This window comes from Eumetopias jubatus, unplaced genomic scaffold (genome assembly GCF_037043125.1).
Source record: "Eumetopias jubatus isolate StellerSeaLion01/CBP00866 unplaced genomic scaffold, mEumJub1_p1.0 scaffold_4, whole genome shotgun sequence".
Classification (NCBI taxonomy): Eukaryota; Metazoa; Chordata; class Mammalia; order Carnivora; family Otariidae; genus Eumetopias; species Eumetopias jubatus.
The window spans coordinates 110,288,836-110,309,060 of record NW_028274810.1 but is presented as its reverse complement, the minus strand read 5'-3'; the positions used below and the strand labels follow the sequence as shown (position 1 = coordinate 110,309,060).

Genomic DNA, 20,225 nt, shown 5'->3' with positions numbered 1-20,225 from the left:
ATTAACCAAAGTAACTGAAACCATTAAAATAAAACATTTTATGAACATTCTTCTGAAGGACCTAGCTTAAAAAAGCCCAAGCTAAAACCTGACATATACACGGAAGCAGCTTAAAGAGAAGACTGGTTTGCTCCTTCCCCAAAGCATGGGCAAGTGCGTGTTCCTAAGAGCCTCCTCCGGAGTTGCTGAAAAGCTTGAAGTTTAAGCTGTGACCCATCCCAGTATCTTCTATCCAGAAGACCCAGAAACACGTTTCGGGCAGGTTTTCCCTAGCAGAGAAAATACGCTTCCCTCTGGGGCCCGCTCCAGGGACTGTCGCCACGTTCAGGGACAGCGACGTGGGTATGATTTGCAGATGCACTTAGACCAGTGAAACTACCATTGTTCCAATCAACAACTTCCTCTATTGTCCTGTTTCTAATTTAAGGGTAACCGATGCCAGAACATGTGACTTCCTACAATTTGCTCTGTGGAAAGCCGGCTGTTAACTGAACACCATCAAAAAGTTAACTGCAGAGCAATTTCTGACAGGCACCATGAGCCTCGACCCATCTCCTGGAAAATGGTCAGAGAGGAGTTAATGCACGCTTGCAATGCGACTCAAACACATCCTGCGCCCCCCCTTCCCCCGGCCACAGGCACACATACATGCTCGCGCTGACAGCGCTCTGGGCACGGGACACGCGGCAAATGCATTACGGTGCCTGCTTTATGGCAACAGCTGTTTGCTTTGTTCACCCGCCATTTAAAACCAGGCATCCATTCCCCCGAGAAAATCAACTACAACTACCAACATTTTTCTAAAATGTCATCAACTATTAGTCTCCGATGACCCCGCTGAAGAGTGACTAGTACAGTGCTCCCCATCAGCCTGCCTCCCTCTCTCACCAAATGACCATGGCAAAGAATACGAATCCACACACAACACAAAGGACAGGGAAACCAAACGAAGGGCAGCAGATAATAAGGAAGATCAGCTTTTAGACCAAGAGTATGAAAAGACGTAAAATCGAATCAAGCAAGTTCAAAGTATCCTTGGTAAGAAAGCAGCATTCCGGCAAATCTGTTTATAAGGTTATTTCCTGAAAAGCATTTAAGAAATCCCACTGACTTCCAACATAAAATCAACGTTGTAGCAAGAGACAGACAAGCCACAGATTGAGAGAAAATATTTGCGAAAGACACATCTGCTAAAGGACTCTTCTCCAGAATACACAAGACACTCAACAATAAGAAAATGAACAACTTGATTTAAGAAAGGGCAAGACACCCAAAGAGATGGCTCACTAAAGATTCACAAGACGGAAAGTGATCACGTGGAGAGATGCTCCACGCCACATGGCATCAGACACCTGTAAAATAAAGTGAAATCCCACAACACACCTATGAGAATGGCCACAGTCTACACACAGACAACACCAGGTGCTGACGAGGACACAAAGCAACAGCTCACTCACGGCTCACGAGAACAGCCACATGGGAAGACTGGCGGATTCTCACAAACTAAACATGCTCTTCCCATGGGGTCCAGCAACTATGCTCCTTGGTATTTACCCAAAGGAGCTGAAAATGTATCTCCACACGAGAATCTGCATGTGGATGTTTACAGTTTTATTACTGATTGCCCAAACCTGGAAGCAACCGTGGTGCCCTTCAGTAGGTGAATGTTTAAATAATCTGTGATCCACCCAGACGATGGAATGTTATTTGGTGCTAAAACGAAATGAGCTCTCCAGCCATGAAAAGACATGGAAGGACCTTAAATGCATATTCCTAAATCAAAGAAGCCAATCCCAAAAGGCTACTCCCTGTAGGATTCCTACTGCATGACATTCTGGAATAGGCAACGCCACAGAAACAGTAAAAAGACCTGTGGTTGCCGGGGATGGAGTGGGGAGGCATGGGGGAGAGTGGGGACAGATGAATGGGTGGAGAGCAGAGGAATTCCAGGGCAGTGAACCTACTCTGCAGGATACCATGATGGCAGATACCCGTCATTACACATCTGTCCAACCCCACAGAGGGAACAGCAGCAGGAGTGAATCCTAGAGTAAACGATGGACTTTGGGCGATGATGTGTGTCAGTGCGGGTTGATCAGTTGTGTTTTTTTATTTAAGATTTTATTTATTTATTTGAGAGAGAGAGAGAGGACACGCAGAGGGAGAAGCAGGGTCCACACTGAGCCGGGAGCCCGATGCAGGACTTGATCCCCGGCCCCCGGGATCATGACCTGAGCCAAAGGCAGACGCTTAACGGCTGAGCCAGCAGGCGCACCAGGTTCATCAGTTGTAGCCCACGTACCACTCTGCTGGGGGACGCTGATAATGGGGAGGCTGTGTGTGCATGAAGACGAGCGTATACAGAACGCTCAATTTTGCTGTGAAGCTAAACTATTCTAAAAAATGGTTTACTAATTTCTTATTTTATTTTTTAGAGATCTTATTTGACAGAGACACAGTGAGAGAGGGAACTCAGGCGCCAACAGTTTACCAATTTTTTGAAAGGTGTCCTTTATATTAAAAAAAAAAAACACAATCAAAAACATCTGACAAGAAAGGACTCAAGAGGTGATCAGACCTAATGTTCCATACCCGGGAATACCTTCTCACATCTGAAATTACCTTCCTGTAGGTATTATGAGTATCACCTGCAGAAACCCATGCTGGTCTCCTGATTCAATGTGCCTCTACAGTCTAGGAAATGTGGGCTTAAGAAATACAAAATTAATATAAATAAGAATTAGGGGGGTGCCTGGGTGGCTCAGTCATTTAAGCATCTGGCTTCGGCTCAGATCACGATCCCGGGGGCCAGGAACAGAGCCCCGCATTGGCTCTCTGCTCATGCTCCCTCTCCCCCGCCCCCACTCTCTCAAATAAATAAAATCTTTTTAAAAATAAATAAATGAACGAATAAATAAATAAGGCGTGTGACTTTGCGGTATCCCCAAAGCATACAGCCCCTCGGGGTCTGCAGTGCTGTTTGAAGGTCTGTGCTCCCCACCAAATTCCTGTGCTGCCAGAGTAGGAGCTGGGGCCTCTGAGAGGTAATCAGGTCATGAGGGTGGCACTCTCATGAATGTGGTTAGTGCCCTCATGAAAGACACCCGTGGCTCTCCAGCTCCTTCCACCGTCCACCGTGCGAGGGGAGGACACAGCGAGAAAACATGTCTGAACCAGGAAGCAAGCCCCTAAAACAGACAAGTGGTCAATCTGCCAGCACACGGTACACCTGATGCACTTCGCAGCCTCCAGAACCGTGAGAATTAAGTGTGTGCTGGTGAGGAGCCCCCAGCCTGTGGTTGTGTTATGGTGGCCCCCAATGGCCCGAGACCACGCTAATCAGCGTGGATCAGGAAAGCTGAGGGGTTCATTTATAAATGTCGATTTAGGGCGCTACCCTTCTCCAAGATCTGGTTCTCCAAAGAACCGGCATTGCGACAAGCTCCCACGGCACAGCCCAATGTGAGACGCTCTCAGCGGGTATGAGGACCATGTGTCTCGGTTACGCGGCGCAGTTATTAGCTGCACCCCTTGGCACTCAAGTGTCCTGGTTTGGACAGCGCGTTGCCACTCTGGAGATAAATGATCAAAAGCTTAACTAGGACTTGAACCTTTTCATAACCCAGCCTTTGAGTCTTCTGTGTCGTAAGACACAGTTGAGGACACTTCAGAAACCAAACACATCAAACCTGACATCAATTTCTATTTGACTCCTCTGGATCAGCTTGCTGGGAACCTGATGTTGGTAAAGTGGGGGTGGGGGGGTGGGGTGGGGAGATGTGTGTGTACACACTATTCTGAGTATTAACAGACTGAAGCAAAGGAAATGTGGAAAGAGGCTCCCTCTGGGCGCAAGGGGATGAAAATATTGCTACACTGTTAACAGATCAATCTAATTAAAGTCTTCCTCAATGGATTCCCATCCCAGTGCAGGCAGCAGGTGCCCAATCCCTGGACCTCCAGCACTCCTCCCAGACGACTGTCGTGGTGACCATACTGCCTGCCCGCCCCCCCCCCACCGGACAGTGCTGGTGGTCTCCTCCCCTGCCTCTTATACACTTGCCCCCTTGAACACATGCCCACCCCCCCTCACACACACCTCCAGCAGAGGCCTGGGCCAGGCTGCTCCCTCCCGTAGGAGGCCAGGGCATGTGACTGTTCAACAGCACAGCCCCAGCCCCACTGTAAGCTCCCAGAGGTGGGGACAGGCCTGCGGGACAGGAGGGAGCAGCTCCAGCCCACAGGCCTTCCCTGTCCACCTGCGCAACTCAAAGCCCTGCTTCCAAGACCCTGGCAAGCACGACGTCCTCTGGGCTGGCCAGGCCCCTCTGCTTTTCCTTCAGGTCCCACCGGCCTGGGGGCATAGCCAAGACCAGCTGCCCAGCTTTTTCCCCTCCCTGGCCCTCTGGTAAAGGGAACAGCACATTCCCCTAGGAGACAGGCAGCCTGAGCACACAGCAGACAGTGGGCGCCCACCCCGAGGGCAGGACGGCTCGGGTCCCACTGGGTAGTCCAGCACCTAACCAGTGCAGGCACTCGGGATGGCTGGGAGAAACGGATTCGTGAGCGCTGAAGGCAGAGGACCAGACCAACCCAGAATTACTCCATTGAAAAAAGAAAACTGATTTTTAGAAATCCCTCCCTTTTAGAGAGAAAAGCAAGATAAGCACAGAGCTCAAAGAAAATCCCTTTTTCTCCTGAATAGGAAGCAAAAACCAGTGTGTCAATGCTAATGAATAGTCGAGATGATTTTTTTCATGCCTTAAAACTGGCATATTGCAATTCAAGTAAACTTTCAAAATGCACACACTGCTAAAGGTGTTATTTTTTAAAAAGGCACCACACTCTCCAAATAAATCACAGCAGCTCGCAATTTCATACGTAGGTGGACTCTCTCAGGAATTCCTATGCTTTGTTGAAACAGCACGAGTCCAGGAGTGCCCAGAGCATAAAAAACACCGCATGGCCACGTTTCACACGCAGCATCCTCCAGACCACCCCCCAGCCACCTGCTGGGGCTCCCAGTGCTGAGTCTGATGCCTGCGCTGTCTAGCAGACTTGTCCCAGCCCAGCTGGGAGGCCTCTCCTGGGCCTGCATTCTTAGCAGGACATCGTAGACACCAAAAGGCCTTCCCCAGCACAGGGGTCCCCGGTGATCCTCTGACAGCCAGCAGGCCCCCACTGGCACCCACTGCCCCAAACTGAGCTCCACGGTGGCTAGGAGCAGCCGCCTGGTCTGCACTGGTCTCTCCCGCCCACTGGATTTGTGACCCCGGAGGTGGGCGGGGTCAGGACGCTGGGACACCGCAGGAGGACAGGTAAAGTCATCTCGGGCACTGCGCTAAAGCAGAGGCGAGAGCCCCAACCGCAGTGCCCTACAGAGGGCCGGAACGTCAGGATGACTCAGCAGGCTCACGCCCAGCCCTCACCCTGGCACAGACCGGCAGGGAAAGGTACACGGGCAGAGCCCTCCGGGCAGGGCACTGACCTACCAAGCTGCAGCGCCACCGATGAGCACCATCTACTCGCAGGGCCCCAGAGTTTCTCTGCGGAGCACACCCAATTCCGGAAGCCACTTCTCCACGTGCAGGGGACAATGTCAGAGTTCCAACAGAGCTGCAGGATTCCTACCACCTGCCCAGGCATCCAGGAACTGCATCTCTTCGGTAACACACAGCAGGACAGTGGGGTGAGCCTTGGTGTGCCTGAACCCCGTCACAGGGACACAGCACCGAGGGCACTGCATTCCAACAGGACCCGGCGTGCCCCGCCACCCTCCTTCCCTGGGGCCGTGGCCACGCTGCACCTGCCACAAGCACGGGTTCGGTTTAAAGAAGAAGGAAGGGCGCCTGGGTGGCTCAGTCAGTTAGGCGTCTGCCTTTGGCTCAGGTCATGATCCCGGGGTCCTGCTCTGCGGGGAGCCTGCTTCTCCCTCTCCCTCTGCCTGCCGCTCCCCTCTGCTTGTGCGTTCTCTTTCTGTCAAATAAATAAATAAAATCTTAAAAAAAAAAAAAAGTAAGGGCAGGATAATACACTCAACATAAATTGGCAGACTCCACGCACAGTCTATGTGACAGTAAATATTTCGAATGTTGGATCAAATCAAAGTACTTATTCTTCCTAAATTTTAGGGGGCATTTTTAGGACCAACATCAAGCACCTTTCTATGCAGAATCCACCTGCATCTCATACTAAAACAAGCTGTTACCTAATATGAAGGAGAACACAGCCCAGCATCCATCCCTCGGAAAGCAAGCGCAAGTCCGTGTAGGACGAGATTATGTTGAATGAGGACAAACTGCCCCCAGAGGAGGATATTCCCTGCAACGTTTGCCTTCTGCTGAAATAGAGACTTTCTCTTATTACTTTTTACCTTTGACCTTTAGATAGTTTTCTCAGACTGGCATAATCAACTCAGTGGGGTGGGTTTTGTTTGTTAATTAAAAAGCAGCAAGTGAAGTTTTCTTCCCCCTGCACTTCTTCTACACGTTCCTAGCAAACCCCGGGAGTCCAAGGAAGCTTTGGCTACCATGGAAACAAGAGCCTGGCCATCCACCGCGCAGCTCCGGGAACCCTGGCAAGCGCCGGGAGAGCAAGCCTCAGGACCGCCCGAAATGCCAAGTGGGCAGTCACTGCCGACACCTGGAGTGTTTCTCACGAACGTGCATGGTCTTCCTCTGAGGGCAGAGCCAGGTACAGATGGATTCCGGGCCAGGGGCGAGAGAGGCAGGCTGGCTGCAAGCTGCCTCAGGACACTTGTAACCACCAAATGGTATTGAAAAATAAAAACCAGACTCCTCACATTACAAACACATCACCAAGGGCTGGCCTCAGAGCAGGTGGCCGAACGAAGAACCACCAGCTACTCTGCCAAGACACAAAGAAACCCTTTGCCAGCATTTACATGTAAAACCAAGCCAAAGCCGTTTCCAGGTTCCACTTTTACCCTAAGGCAAGAAGGACACAGTGCCACAGAAGTGAAAAACTGCGAATGGACTAACAACATGGAATGACTTGAATTATCGGCCATGTGTCAGGTGAACACAAAATGCCAGTTTTTAAAGAGGGGAAGTATGAAATCTATTTGAGAAACAGCAAAATCAAAACCAGTTTTCCTAGAAAAGGTAAAGTTTTGGTTAATGAGTAGAACTTACATGTGCTTTCTATATGGCCTGGAGTTAAATTTACTCTTATTTTCTAAGAAGTACAATGACAGCCATAAAGCCAGCACAGTTTCCCTCCGTACACCTGATGCCGGAGACACAGGCCAGTGACGCACACAGATGGGGTAGGTCGTCTCTGCACCGTTTACGAGACAGCATGCATTGCTGGGCCACTGAAAACGTCGTCTTTTGAGTGTCTCCGCCCTTCATAAACCCCTCCATCTCACGAATCCCTTACGGCACACCTACAGTTGGTTTTACATCAAGGAAAACGGGGTCCCAGGACCCCGTCGGGGAGCCCCCAAGGCCCCTCCTCAGGCCCCTGTCCAGAGGCCCAAGGAAGGCGGGGCGCGGAGGAGAGAGGGCAGGGCGGCCACTTCCCTTGCCCCTCCTGTCTCCGCCCAGGGAAGTGGCTTGGAGCAGAGACCAACTCTTACAGAAGGGGGAAGGGGGGACGGGAGCCTGCTCCCACGTTCCTCAACAGTCTAAGTCAGACTCTACCTCTACAGACAAGACTGACCCCTTAACCTGGAGGTTCCCCAATTTGCTGTGATGCAGAAACCCAGTTTGGTACCTAAATGACTAACCCTTCTGCCATCTGGAGAAGTCAGCAAATCAGAACCAGGGCTTCCTTGGGAATCCTGAGTGGACTATCCCTGTGGAATTTGTGAGGATGGTCCTGACACCATGAAAAGGACTTCTGAAAAACGGAAGCTGTGGTCGCTGTGTATCCAAAGCTTCAAAATGTGAATTCCCTGGGACTCTCATTCCCTCTTCGGAACTCGTCATAAGGAAACAAAGGCACAGAAACCCTGAAGCACCCATAAATAAAGTGGCACACCCAGACACAGAATTCTGCTGCAGGACTCCCTGTTGACATGGAAATATACCTGATACCAAGTGCAAAAGGCAGGTTATAGGTCAAGTACACATTATGATCGTACTAAGTTTTTTTTTTAAAGATACGGAAGCAGAGAAAGGGTGTTATTTCTGGGTGATTTGTAGTTATAGTCTCTCTGCTTCTGTAGGACCTAAATTTATCTTAAACTTGAAAAGAAACAGTAGGAGCGCCTGGGTGGCTCCTGATTTCCGCTCAGGTCATGGTCTCAGGGTCATGAGATGGAGCCCCATGCTGGGCTCTGCAGAAGTCTGCCTGAGATTCTCTCTCCCTCTACACCCCCCACCCCACTGCGCACACTCTCTCTTAAATAAATAAATCTTAAAAACACACACACACAGTAAATTACCTTTAAAAATAAATTTTCTAGTGGACCTCTCCAAACGCAGAATAAGATCTTGGCGTGTGGCAGACGTTCGGGTGTTTTGCAATCACAAAGTCAAATCTCATGCGGCCCAGACGTGCCAACAGAGGCAGATCTGAAGCACCGACTATGGATGTAGAGCTACTGGCAGGTCCCCTTAATTAGTACAGATTCAAAGCTGATTATCAGGAACCATCTCGGAAGCTGCTCCCAGCCCGCCCTGGACACCAGAGAGACATGCGCTGTGCTCTAACCCACCCCAGCAAGCAGCAGACCCGTCCCACATGTTTTGGTGCATGGAGGCTATTCATTGCTATGGGACTGCTGGCCAGCTCCTCACGAGGCATCCCCCCCCAGTTCCCAAACATAATCACACGGCTTCCCAGTCCACGGCACCTACTGCCCCCCACCCTGCCACTGGACTTGACTTAGTCTTCTCCCCACTGGACTTAAGTCAAGCACCCACCCCTAACAATGCCACCTGCTCTGTTCATCAGACTCTCCCACTTATGGGGACTCCCGGGTCAGCCTGACTACCAGGCCCTGTGACCGTCAAGAAGAAAGGAGTCAGTGGCTCTTTCCTCTTCTTTCCGGGTTAAGAGACAAGACAGAGAAGCCCTGCATCAAGGTCTGAAATAGGCCCACGTGGGGTTAAGAAACTAATCTTGTCCAGGTGAGGTAGAGCACCTTCCCTGCCTGCGACCCAGATAGCACTGGGCTCCCAAGGCCGAAAGTCTCGTGTGTGTTTCTCAGCTGACAACACCAATAGGCACCCTTCCCACTCATTAATTTGTGGGTGCTGACGTCCCCGGGGCCTCTTAGCACTGCCCTCCAGGACTGGATTACCATCTGTGAGCCAGCAGAAGGCTGCCTCCAGCCAGTGCAGAGAACACAGCCAAAAACACAGCACCGGATCAAGCCCAGGCCTCCCTGAGCGAGCGAGAAGCCCAGAGTCCCCAGATGCCTGCAATGCAGGTGAGGGCCAACGGAGCCAAGCGTACCACCCTCCCCCCACCCCATACACACAGGGCAAATCCAAGCATAGGAAGCCCCACCTGGCCCTCAGCCTCCCCCTGCACCAACCTGGGAGGTGGGCAAGCTCCACCTGACGCTGACCCAAGTCAGATAATGAATGTCTGGAATCTTCGCAGCAGGAGGCCGCGGGGAAGACCACCACCTTCCCCCAAAGGAGAGTACCTGGCCACTCAGCCTGTCGGAAGGTCGTGAGACTGAAGCCTCAGGGATGTAATTAAAACCAAACTACTCTGGGCACAATGCAGTTCTCAGCTACATAAGTGGATGACATTTGCTTTCCATAAACTCAGCCCGACAGCAGGACCTGAGTGTGCTACCACAGACCGACACCACAGGTGCAAAATCAATGGGGTTAAACAGGTTAGGTTTTACATCTACTGGAGATAAATGGCCATTCATGAGAATAAGTCACTGCCCTTCATACAGTGCTTTCCACCCGAGGCCACCCGACATCAGCTCCGTTGCACAAAGCCCCGCACCCCGCTCCGGCCAGCCCGGGGACTTGGATTCCGACAGCCCTGACACTGGACGGCAGCAGCACCCACCATGGGACCGTATTGGCTATGACGGATTTTCAGATGCATTAAAAATAAACGTAAGGAGGACAGAGTTTCCTTTTGGGAAGACACAGAAGTTCTGCAGACAGAGGGCGGCAATGGAGCACTACGTGGTAAATGCATACCTAACGCCACTGGAACTGTATGTACCCTTAAAGATGGTTCCGATGGTACATTTTATGTTAGGTGTATTTTGCCAAAATAAAAGTAAATAATGTAATATGAGGAACTTATCTAGAAATGACCTGGAAAGTCCAATCAGGAAGGTAGCGGGGTTTCTGCCCGTAGGTATTCAGTGCATCCCCAACAGTTCAGCCAACCACCGCTCTTGGATACATTTGAAGCCTACGGGCGCCAGGGCTGACGGGGCTGCAAATGCGTGCTGTGGTGTGGGGGCAGCAGGAGGCCCCAGGACACACTGCCCCCCTGCCCCAGCACTGCAGCAACCACACAGCCAGCCCAGCTCAGGGCATGAGTCAGGAGGGAGGCAGGCAGGCGGAGATACACAGACGCACACAGAGACGGAGAGACACAAACAGATGGAGACCAGCAGACAGAGGAGAAACAACAAGTCAGCAGGAGACAGTGAGTCAGCTGACCAAGGAGGAAGTTCGCGGTCCCTGATGTTCCCCACAGGGCACAAACAAGACTTCACAGGCACCACTGTGACCTCTGCTAGGCACCCCCTCCACCCCACCCCCCCGCCGCACATTTCACCACCTCCAGGGCAGCGCCCACCCCCAATAAGGCCAGATGCACAAGCCCCTCCCGGCCTGACGCCCTTACCTGGGCTCCCCCAGCCCCAGGGAAAGGCATCTGTCTCCAGTTCTGGCCAGTCCCCACCAGCCATGGCTGAATCACTGCGACATTCTGCAGGACCCAGACTTCTCGGGCACTGCTTCTCACCTCCTCCTGCCCAAGCCCGTGCCGGCCCCCACCGCTGGTCCCCAACACCCTTAACACCAGGCCGGAGCCAGGGAACGTGCAGCCCTGTGGGAACCGGGCCCCTCCACTCCCAAAGCACCGGGAGGCATTTCACTCACCCAAGAGTCAAAGAGGGTCAGAGAGGGCTGCCTGGTGGAGGAGGAAACGGGTTCAGGAGAAGATCCAGGAAGTGGCTCCTTACACTGAAAAGTAACCCCCCCCCCGGAAAGATTTCACTTTAGTTTTCAAGGAACAAGTTCACTCCCAGTGTTGTTCTCCTTCAGATCCGGAATCTCCTGACCACGCAAGCAATACCACCTGTCCCCACGGTCTTGCTCATGGTGAGGCCACTGTCCCCTCAGAAGGAGGCACCTCCAGTTTTAAAGAGACAATCATTAAGAGGCAGGGCTTCAAGCACCAAAGTCCACATTCCTGAAAAGCCTGCCGCTCATAAAATGAGTTAACACCTGAACGTATTACAGACTCAGCTGCCCAGGTCCCCCCTCCCCCAGCACAGGCCAAATGCTCGCCAGCAACAAACAAAAACCACACGGATAAAGACCTCTTTACAAGAACAGCCAAAACAATTCCATCTGTTAACAAAAACTAACTGTTGGACTAAAGGTTGCAAGTTCAAACACAATCTGCCTGTTGTAAATAGTGCCTCAGTTTATCAACGTAACAATAATGCTCTTTCAAAGACTGATAAAGTTCTCCACAAATACTCGCCCTCCAGCATTTTTAAGATACTTTGCAGGATAAATATTAGCTTGAGACTTGCCTACAGGAGAAGTGAAAGCTGCCAAAGAAGCAGTTCTAAAAAGAAAAAAAAACAGGAGCGGCTTCAGCCAGAGGGTAGCAAGCTGCCCCTGGCTGCCGGGGAGGAGGCGGGGACCTTGCCCTGCGCTGCGCACCGTGAGCGCTGTGCCAAGGCTGGGCAGCCAAGCCCTTGTTACCCCACCCGTCCTGGGGCCGCCCAGCCTAGGAGGGCAGGGCTGCAGCCCTGTCTCCCGATCGGGGGCACAGCGCCAGGCCCTCCGCAAACAAACCACCCGGCCTACACAAAGGCCTGGAAAATTGAGTTAATTAAAAGGAGAGATTTAAAGATAATTGTCGGGATGGAAAAGAACAAGGAACATCATAGCTTCAATCTGATTTAAACTTAATTTCCTGGAAGACAGTTAAGTAGCCTGGGTAGCCAAGGGCAGCGTGGCGAGGGGATAGCGGGCCCTGCCATCAGCAGCCAGCCCCCAAGCGCCAGGCTGGGTGGGCGTGCGGCCTGTTTGTGCCGCTAATTCTCTGACTGACTTCAGATGGCATTTACCCTTCACTTCACCTGCGGGGGTCTTTTTATGTGTAACACAGTAGCTCGCAACTCAATAGGAACTGGAAGCAAGCTCAGAACAAAGCCAGCCACTGCGCAGGTGACACGTGGGTGACACACAAGTCCTCCCCAGCAAGGGACCAGCTCAGGGAGATGGCTGGGCACAGGGCTCTGCAGAGCCAGGTGGGCGGGAGGGACTGAGCACCTGCGGAGCGTAGCCTCGCCCATCACAGGCCCCCGCAAGACCTGGTTCGGGGACCTTGACTCCCACCCCCTTCATCTTCCAAGGCCACGCTCTGTTGTCCTCACGCTCCTCTGCAACAAGCGGCGGCGTGCTGAACGTCCTCTCAGCCCCGAGCTAACGTGGAACGCACTTGAAACAAGTTATGCTTCCTCCCAGGACTGCAGATGGCGGGGTGGAGAGAGTCCCGAATCACTAACACGGTCCAGAGTCCGACATTCAGCCCTCACCTCCCCAACCTGCAACGGGAACGACACCTCCAGACCATGTGGAGGACCTGGTAGTGCGAAGGATCACCATGGAGCCCAAACCCCGCACATTCTCAGGGAAGGGAGTGCCTTTCACCCCTAAGCCCTCACAGTGGAACAGTGGTCGCGCCCAATTACATTCGGATTAAGAGTGTTGAAAACTCCCTAGGTGAACCAAATCTGTGGTTCAACTACATCACACAGCATGTGGTGCTCAGGTACGCAGCCCTAAAAGAGAGAAATCACAAAAGAGAGCAGAGAACAATCTAACAGAATTTAAGTTACCAAACATGGTCTAATTTTTGTGTGAATGGCTTCAAGAATAAATGAGTAATCTAACAATGACAATACCCCTGGTTTCATGAGAACTTTTACCTAGAGCTGTCACTAAAAGGGAAAAATTCTTTGTTGGAAAAACAAAAATTTACGTTAAGTGGTTCCACTCAGTTATCAGAAAGCAAGCACAGCCGACGATTTCGCTGTAAAGGAAGGTACGCGTGCCTAGGTTTAGAATACCATGGACCCTTTTGCACGGGACCTTCCAGCACGAAGACACTGACCACCGATGATGGAGGTCAGCTCCGTGACCAGGGCTACCCCCTCCGGGCCACCTGTGGAGTGGGCAGGCAACAGGGACACAAAGAAGCCACCTCTGGTCTCGGATAGGGTCCCCCCCTTCAAGGCACCTAAAACAGGGGTGTGGGGGTGGGTAGGGAAGAGCGAAGAGAAGCTGTGTCACCCAAAAGCACAGCCAGTGAGACCTGCCCCCCCCAAGGGTGTCAGAGGTGGAGGAGGCCCCTGTGACAACGGAGGCCAGCAGGCAAGCCTAGACCGACGAAGGGGGTGGCCATGCTCAGAGGCCCAGGCACAGCACAGGGCATGGGCACAAGGTTTTAGACTTGTTATCAGCAGGAGCACGACAGCTGGCTCTCTCGGCTGGGACAGCACTATGTGCTGGGCATTTTCCGACAGCAAGACCTGCCCCTGCAGGGGCTCCGCCCAGGGAGACACTCAAGGGGCCAGTACAGCCCAGCGGCGGGTAAGCCTGGGAGTGAAGAGGTGCTATCCAGGAGGTCTGCAGCACAAGGCGGGCAGCAGGGCCAGGCGCTCAGGGAGGGGGCCACCAGTGCAAAGGGGGGGGGGCAGGAGCTTCGGCTGACCTGGGTCAGCCATGGGGGCTTCAAGGAACCAGTAAGAGAATGGGGCAAGTATCTGGAAATGTATCGGGCTGCAGGTCACGGAGCAACAGGGCTGGTAAGACCCTCGGGGATGGTCCAGCCCCACCTGAACCTCAGAGGAGAAACGGGACCCGAGAGGCCTGGGGACCCAGCATCGATGACAGTGACCCTGAGCAGAGCTGACGTTGACACATACTTCTTTCTCCTGCCTTCCCAGGAGACCCCTTGCTAAGACTTCCTCCAAGTTCCTGAAAACTGGCCATGTGTCTTGGACAGGTGTGAGGAACGAGTGTGTGTGCTCACCCACCAGTAACGAGAGGAACCTGCCAGCACCATGCAGGCAAGCTCTGTGTCCGGTGGCCGGGGACAGCACTCCTTTCACCTGCCGGCCCCGCTCTCCAGGCCGCCCCTGCCTTCCCCTACAGTCCAGCCTCCCCTGGCTGCACCCCCTTGAACTCATTCCTGCCCCTCAGTGCTCCCTGCTGCTGCGTCACCAGCACGAGGTATGGCCAGAACACTGTGTGTCCGGCTTGTCCCCTCCGGCTCCCCTCTGCTTCCGCCCTCCTCACCCCTCAAGCACGGCGAACTCACACTAGTCCTTGTCCGTCTGAGGCCCTGACTACAAACCATGGCCTCCCTCCGCATCAGCCACATTGCCCCTACAGATGTCACACGCGTCTGCTGTGTTCCCCTGGTTTCTGAACAAGCAGCCACTGGTCTGGGGGCCTGACCTAGCATCCTTTCCTCCTAAAGCTCCAAGGGTTACTGCTCACCTGGGCGTGTGGAAGTGGAACAAGAGGGATGAGACAGGAACTAGAGGTGGCAGCCCGACACCCAGTCCCGCAAGGATCTGCCAGCCCACCTCTGCCTCACACCCAATGCCAGGTGGCCCACAGGTGTTTCTGGCCAAGGGCATTAAACCACCCCAACCACCCCTGGGAGGTCTGTTATTTCACCCCAGCTGTATCCAAAACTCATCAGAAGTCACCACCACTCCTAACTCACAACCTCATCACCAAACAACACCCCACATCCTGGGCCTGTGCAGAGCCTCTCAGTAAGGAGTTAAGCCTAAGACGCCCCAAGGCTACCAAAGGGCCTCGGTGCTACCGGGAGAAGTGGGGGGGGGCACTCAGCCCTTCTCTTCCTGGGGACGCCAGCAGCAGCCTACCTTCAAGCAGGCCGGGGAATAGCACAGCAAGATTCCCTGCCCGCCTGAAAGTTCCAGGCCCCTCTACAGCTTCCTGCCCAGCAGCCTGGGACAAAAGCAGGAGAGGGAGGGCAGAGCGGAGGGCAAACAAAGAAACTCTTCACACTGCAGCCCAGAATGTCTCAACCCCTCCAGACATTCCAGGCATCAACACCAGCTTGGGCTCTGCCTGCACTTTAGGGTGGTCCCAGGGGCCCACCAGACAAGGGCACCAAAGGGGCTGCACTCAGGTCAGCCGCCCACGTGCGGGGCATCGGGGACCTTCCTGCGGTGGCCACTCTGCAGCTGGAAGGCGCAGGTGACAGCGGAGACACAGGCCACGCCCCACGTGCGCAAACCTGAGTGCCAGGGTTGGCGGACGGGTGGAAAAGGCACAGCCCCGAACACCAGTGCTTCACAGAGCGCGCCCGCGAGCCCAAGCCCTGCTCCTGTGCAGCACACAGCCGTCACATGAACGGCAAACGCAGACAGGGTGTTTTCATGCTCAACAGTACGGACTTGCTCTAACAACGGCTGAAGCTGGAGCATCTGGGCAGCTCTGTCAGTTAAGCGTAGACTCTTGTCTTCGGCTCAGGTCACGATCTCAGGGTCGTGGGATCGAGCCCCGTGTCAGGCTCCATGCTCAGGGGGTCGGGCGGGGTGGTGGTTCTGCTGGAGATTCTCTCTCTCCCTCTGCCCACCCCCCCCACGGCCCCTGCCCTCTCCCTTTCTCAAATAAATAAATCTTTAAACAAAACCAACGCCCGAAGTCCTATTTTCTTCACTGGCTTTTAACTATATAAGCACTTTACCCTGAAATTCAATGAGGACAGTGACCTACGATGAGGTGACTGTCTATGAACCATGATCGGAGAGTCCCAGAGAGACCACAGCCCCAGGGGAAGCTGGGCAGACAGGGTCCAGGCCTGGGGATGAGGGGGCAGGTGGTGCTTTCGCTGGGGGGGGAAGGGCCCTGGCTGGGCAGGCTCGGCACGCAGGCCACTGGCTCCGGAGAGGAGGGGCTGGCCCTCGGCACGCCCCCACCAGCAGCATGGAAAGTTGGCCGGGGCTGGAGAGGACGTCTGGTGTCTATAAAAATGTGCCTCCCAGGGGAGCCTCTGGAAGCAGAGACTCCATGAGACTTTCATTCTTTTCCTTATTTGCCACTCTGAAAAATAAGCCGTTCTTCCTATTCTGAAATGCAATACAGGTCAAAACCTTCCACAGAGAATAGTGACCCAAAGAAAAAGGTCACCAGATCCAAAATATTTTTCATCTGGCCAGTGGCCCAAAGAAACTCTATTCTGTTTACTTGGTTACTCTCCTGGGGGATAAAAACCTAATCCAATATCCCAAGTGGGCCCATGTTACTCCAAATTCTGTAGGGAGGGTGGGGCTACAGGCGCTTCTCACACCCTCTGCTGGGTCCTCCTGGGTGCTAGCCCCTCTCCCCACCCCAGGGACTCTTCTCTGTCCCCACCGTGGCCTCACGTGGGAGAAAAGAACCACCCATGGAGTGAGTGCCCGTCCTGCGTGTCCACCCCAGACTCCACAACCCAGCAAGGCCAACCCTGAGACAGCAGGTGATCTGCAAAGGAACCAGAAACGGGGCTGAACGTGGGGCTCAGGGTCTGCCAGCTCCAAAGCGGGCTTCCCTCCCCATGGCAGGACGGCACCTGCCGGGCCATCCCGCATGCTACGCTTCCAGTATGGCCCAGTCGGTGGGAAGGAGCCCTCAGCTCCCACCTGCCCCACGTAGCCCTCGGCCTGAAGTCCTCAGTCATGGCAGCCACTGAGCAAGGACCCACACTCAGCACGTCAGCAGGCCTTCCTCAGGTCACGGCACCTCAAGGGCTCCCATCTCTCATCTGGAGCACAGAGCTGTGACCTCACGCGGCAGCCAGCCCTTGCCTGTACTGGAACGCAGGCAGCCCCCCACGACCCTCCCCAGCTCCCCCATCGCTGAGTCCCCGCCCCAGGGGGCGGACAGGGTGCCCGGCCCAGGCCAGGGCGTGTCCCATTGTCCTGCAGAAGGACGCACACTTCCGGGGCATAAACCCCACCAAAGCAGCCTGCCTCAAACAGAGTTCTCTTTCAAACTGTGAGGCCCACACTCCAGCCACTGCACATCCGTGCCCACGTTCCTGTAAAGTCTTTTCCTAGGATGTGCACACCCTAGGGAAAAGTACTGCCCCGGGAAACAGGCAGGAAGCAGAACCAGGACACAAGGCAGAAAGCCCCCGACGGAGGCTGCTACAGTCCTGAATCTGGGCATCTGCAGGGCTCTGCTTCTCAGAAAAGCACCAAGGCTGTCAGCACGAGGGGAGGGTCACAGTGGGGGGTCACTCAAAATGCCCGTGCCCCTGGAGTCCCCGGTGACTCCTCTGTCGCTGACTCCATGCGCCGTACCTGGAATGCGCAGGCGGACGTGCTGGCTTGGGTGAGCTGCTACTCACTGCAGGGCCCCGCTCACATCCTCCCGCTCAGAGGCGAGCGTGGCCTCGGAGAGGCACGAGGGAGACAGGCCCAGCACCCAGTTCCCAAGGAGGTGGGGGTCTGAGCTCATGATCCCTCTAGAAATAAGGGACTCAGGGCCAGAGGAGGAGGAATGGCGGTGGTTTATGGCCTGGCAGCTGGCCCTTACCCGCCCTGTAGGGCCCAGGAAGCACACAGGCTAGAGGCAGCCCCGTGTGCGCGTGTGAGGAACGGAGCAAGGCAGAGTGAGGGAAGCACGCGGCAAGCCTGCAACACATCTTCCTTGTATGTTTACAAGTGCCTCTTAAATAATTCTCTACTTAAAGCGGCTTAAATCCTCCCCAGAATAAGGCGAGTATAAGCAGAATAACAGTTAACAGTTCAAAAGCAAGTGTTTCCCCGTCAAGGAGCATTTAAAGCCGTAGATGGTATCCATCGGCCTCTGAGCTGGGTTCCTGCTCCCGCCGCCCTCAGAAGCCAGGCCCACAGGAGCACGAACCCTTCTCCCGTTTGCCAGGAGACCCTCCTCAGCTTGTCCATTGACTGGTAGCCCTCCCCTCATTACCACTGCATTCTAGCTTGTCCACACCTTCCCCAAGTTCAAGACTACACGGGGGGAGAAGAGAAGTAGCTGCTCTTTACAAACCACTCACGCCTACAGTGAAGCCGGCCAAATTCAAGTAATAGTCTGAAGTCAAGGAGGGAGGGAGAGGGGGGCGCTCCCGGTCTGCCACGGGGCTCTAGCCTCAGTTAGTATTTTATCCCCAGACCCTACGAGTATCGGGCGTGGGCAGCAGAGCAGGACCCCCAGGCCACCGCAGGACCCTGAGAAAGCCGCTTACCTCTCCAGGCCACAGGCAAAATGGCGGGGTGGGAAGCAAGCACCTGTCCCTTCTCTTGCACGTCCACAAGCTTTGAGCCTACAATTTAAAACCACACACCAAGGGCAATATCATCACAGGAGAAAGGCCTGCAGGGCCGGCAGGAAGCCTATAATAGACGCGCTATAAACTCAACACACCTCACTCTGTCTTCAAGACTAATTTTAACAGGGAGAAAACATAACCGCAGCTAACAAACCTTTCCTTGCGGATATAATTTACAGCACCATGACTCAGCTGCCCTGACTGCCTGACAGGTGAGGTCACCTGGATGCACGCTGGTGTTTTCACCAGGCAACCACCCACACCTACGCACGGGGCAGGGACAGCGGGCTGCTCCCATCCCCAGCCTCCCCCCTCCAAGGTGCTCCGAAGCCCCCTCATTAACACTTCATAGCACATGTGGATTTCCCAGTTCCTTCCAGCACGCTGGCCTTCTGGCCTCGCTGGTTCACCAGACAGTTAAGGGTAGTTAACTACAAATATGAAAGTTATTGACCTATTTGTTTAAAAAGGCTGTCCTTTTAAGCACCTGCTAAGTCTATTAACCAAAGAAAAGGAGGCCATACAGGGTCCACCATGCCCCCTTTGCCCCACCGCCCTCCTCAAGGGCTCCAGCGGGTGCGGCAGTCCCCACACTGGGCCAAACACCACTCGGTCGGTGCTCAGACTGGTGACCAGGCGGCACCCCCAGCATCTCCAGCACCTATGGCACCAGCGGCCAGGTACCCTCAGGCCTCCCAGGGCGCAGGCGCCAAGGCCCCTGACTCCCAAGGTTCTCTCCCTGTCTCCTGCCCACACGTGGTTCACACCCACGCTACTCCAAGCCTAGGCTACCTCAGCAGCTCCTTTCTGAGGCCACCCCACCCCCGCACCCACAATTCCACCTCTCCTACCAGGTCCTGACTTCCTCTCACAGGCAAGTCCCTAACCCCAAGCTAGGGGCCCCCACAGCACGAGGGACCCAGCTTGCGCACAGGAGGGGCCGACACACAGGGATCGCATCCACCAGAACCCTGGGCTCTTGCACGGCTTCCTTCTGTTCGCCCCCTTCTGATCCTACTGCATCTGTCGTGGCCCTGGGCCTCCCCCAGCCCAGCCTGGCCCTGACCCTCCAACACAGGAGTGGACCGCCTCCAGAAAAGAAAGGCGAATTCCAGTTTCCCCCGTCCCCTTTCTCTCGGGAACTACAAAGCCTCTCCGTAGACACTCATCTTCAACTGCTTCATGGGGCACAGAACTAGCCGCAACTCTGAACGTCCTTCCTACGAGCCAATTCCGATTCCAGATGCCATACACACACACACTCGCTGAAGCCTCATGACACTCCAGCACGGGGAATCCCATCATTAGCCCCAGTCTACAGACAAGGAGACTGCAGCACCAAGTCTAGCACACAGAAGATGCAAGACTAGAGGCGTGGGGAGCACCACGGCCTCGGCTCAGCGGCCCGGCCACAGCGCTCTCTCCCAGTGCCAAGGTCACCACTGGGCTGGGAACAGCGGAGGGGATCAGAGGAGATGCAAGAGCCTCATTCCAGGCCTGATTTCTGGAGGGAACCCTCCCTGTGAGGCAGGCAGCTGGACAGAGGCACCCAGAACTGCCTGGCCACGGGAGACACCGGAGCCGGTGACCTGGAGAAGCCGGCAAACCGGCAGTGGTGGGCCATGGAACGTGGGAGCACGCGCACAGGGCACGCACGCACGGGCATACACGCTTTGGGAGACGGCGTCTGGAAAGGAGCAAAG

At 54.3% G+C, this 20,225-nt stretch overlaps 1 protein-coding gene across 2 annotated transcripts in view; it reads right to left on the bottom strand.

Annotated features, from left to right (window-relative positions):
• SLC45A4 (solute carrier family 45 member 4) overlaps positions 1-20,225 on the bottom strand; it is a 74,240-nt gene that overhangs the window by 38,889 nt on the left and 15,126 nt on the right. The window contains exon 1 of one of the 2 annotated variants that reach the window (XM_028105706.2): positions 11,061-11,148. The exons of the other annotated variant lie outside the window; for it this stretch is intronic. The gene's annotated coding sequence lies outside the window, so the exon portion shown is untranslated. Of the gene's footprint in view, positions 1-11,060; positions 11,149-20,225 lie in introns of those variants that run through there. 2 annotated transcript variants of the gene reach the window in all.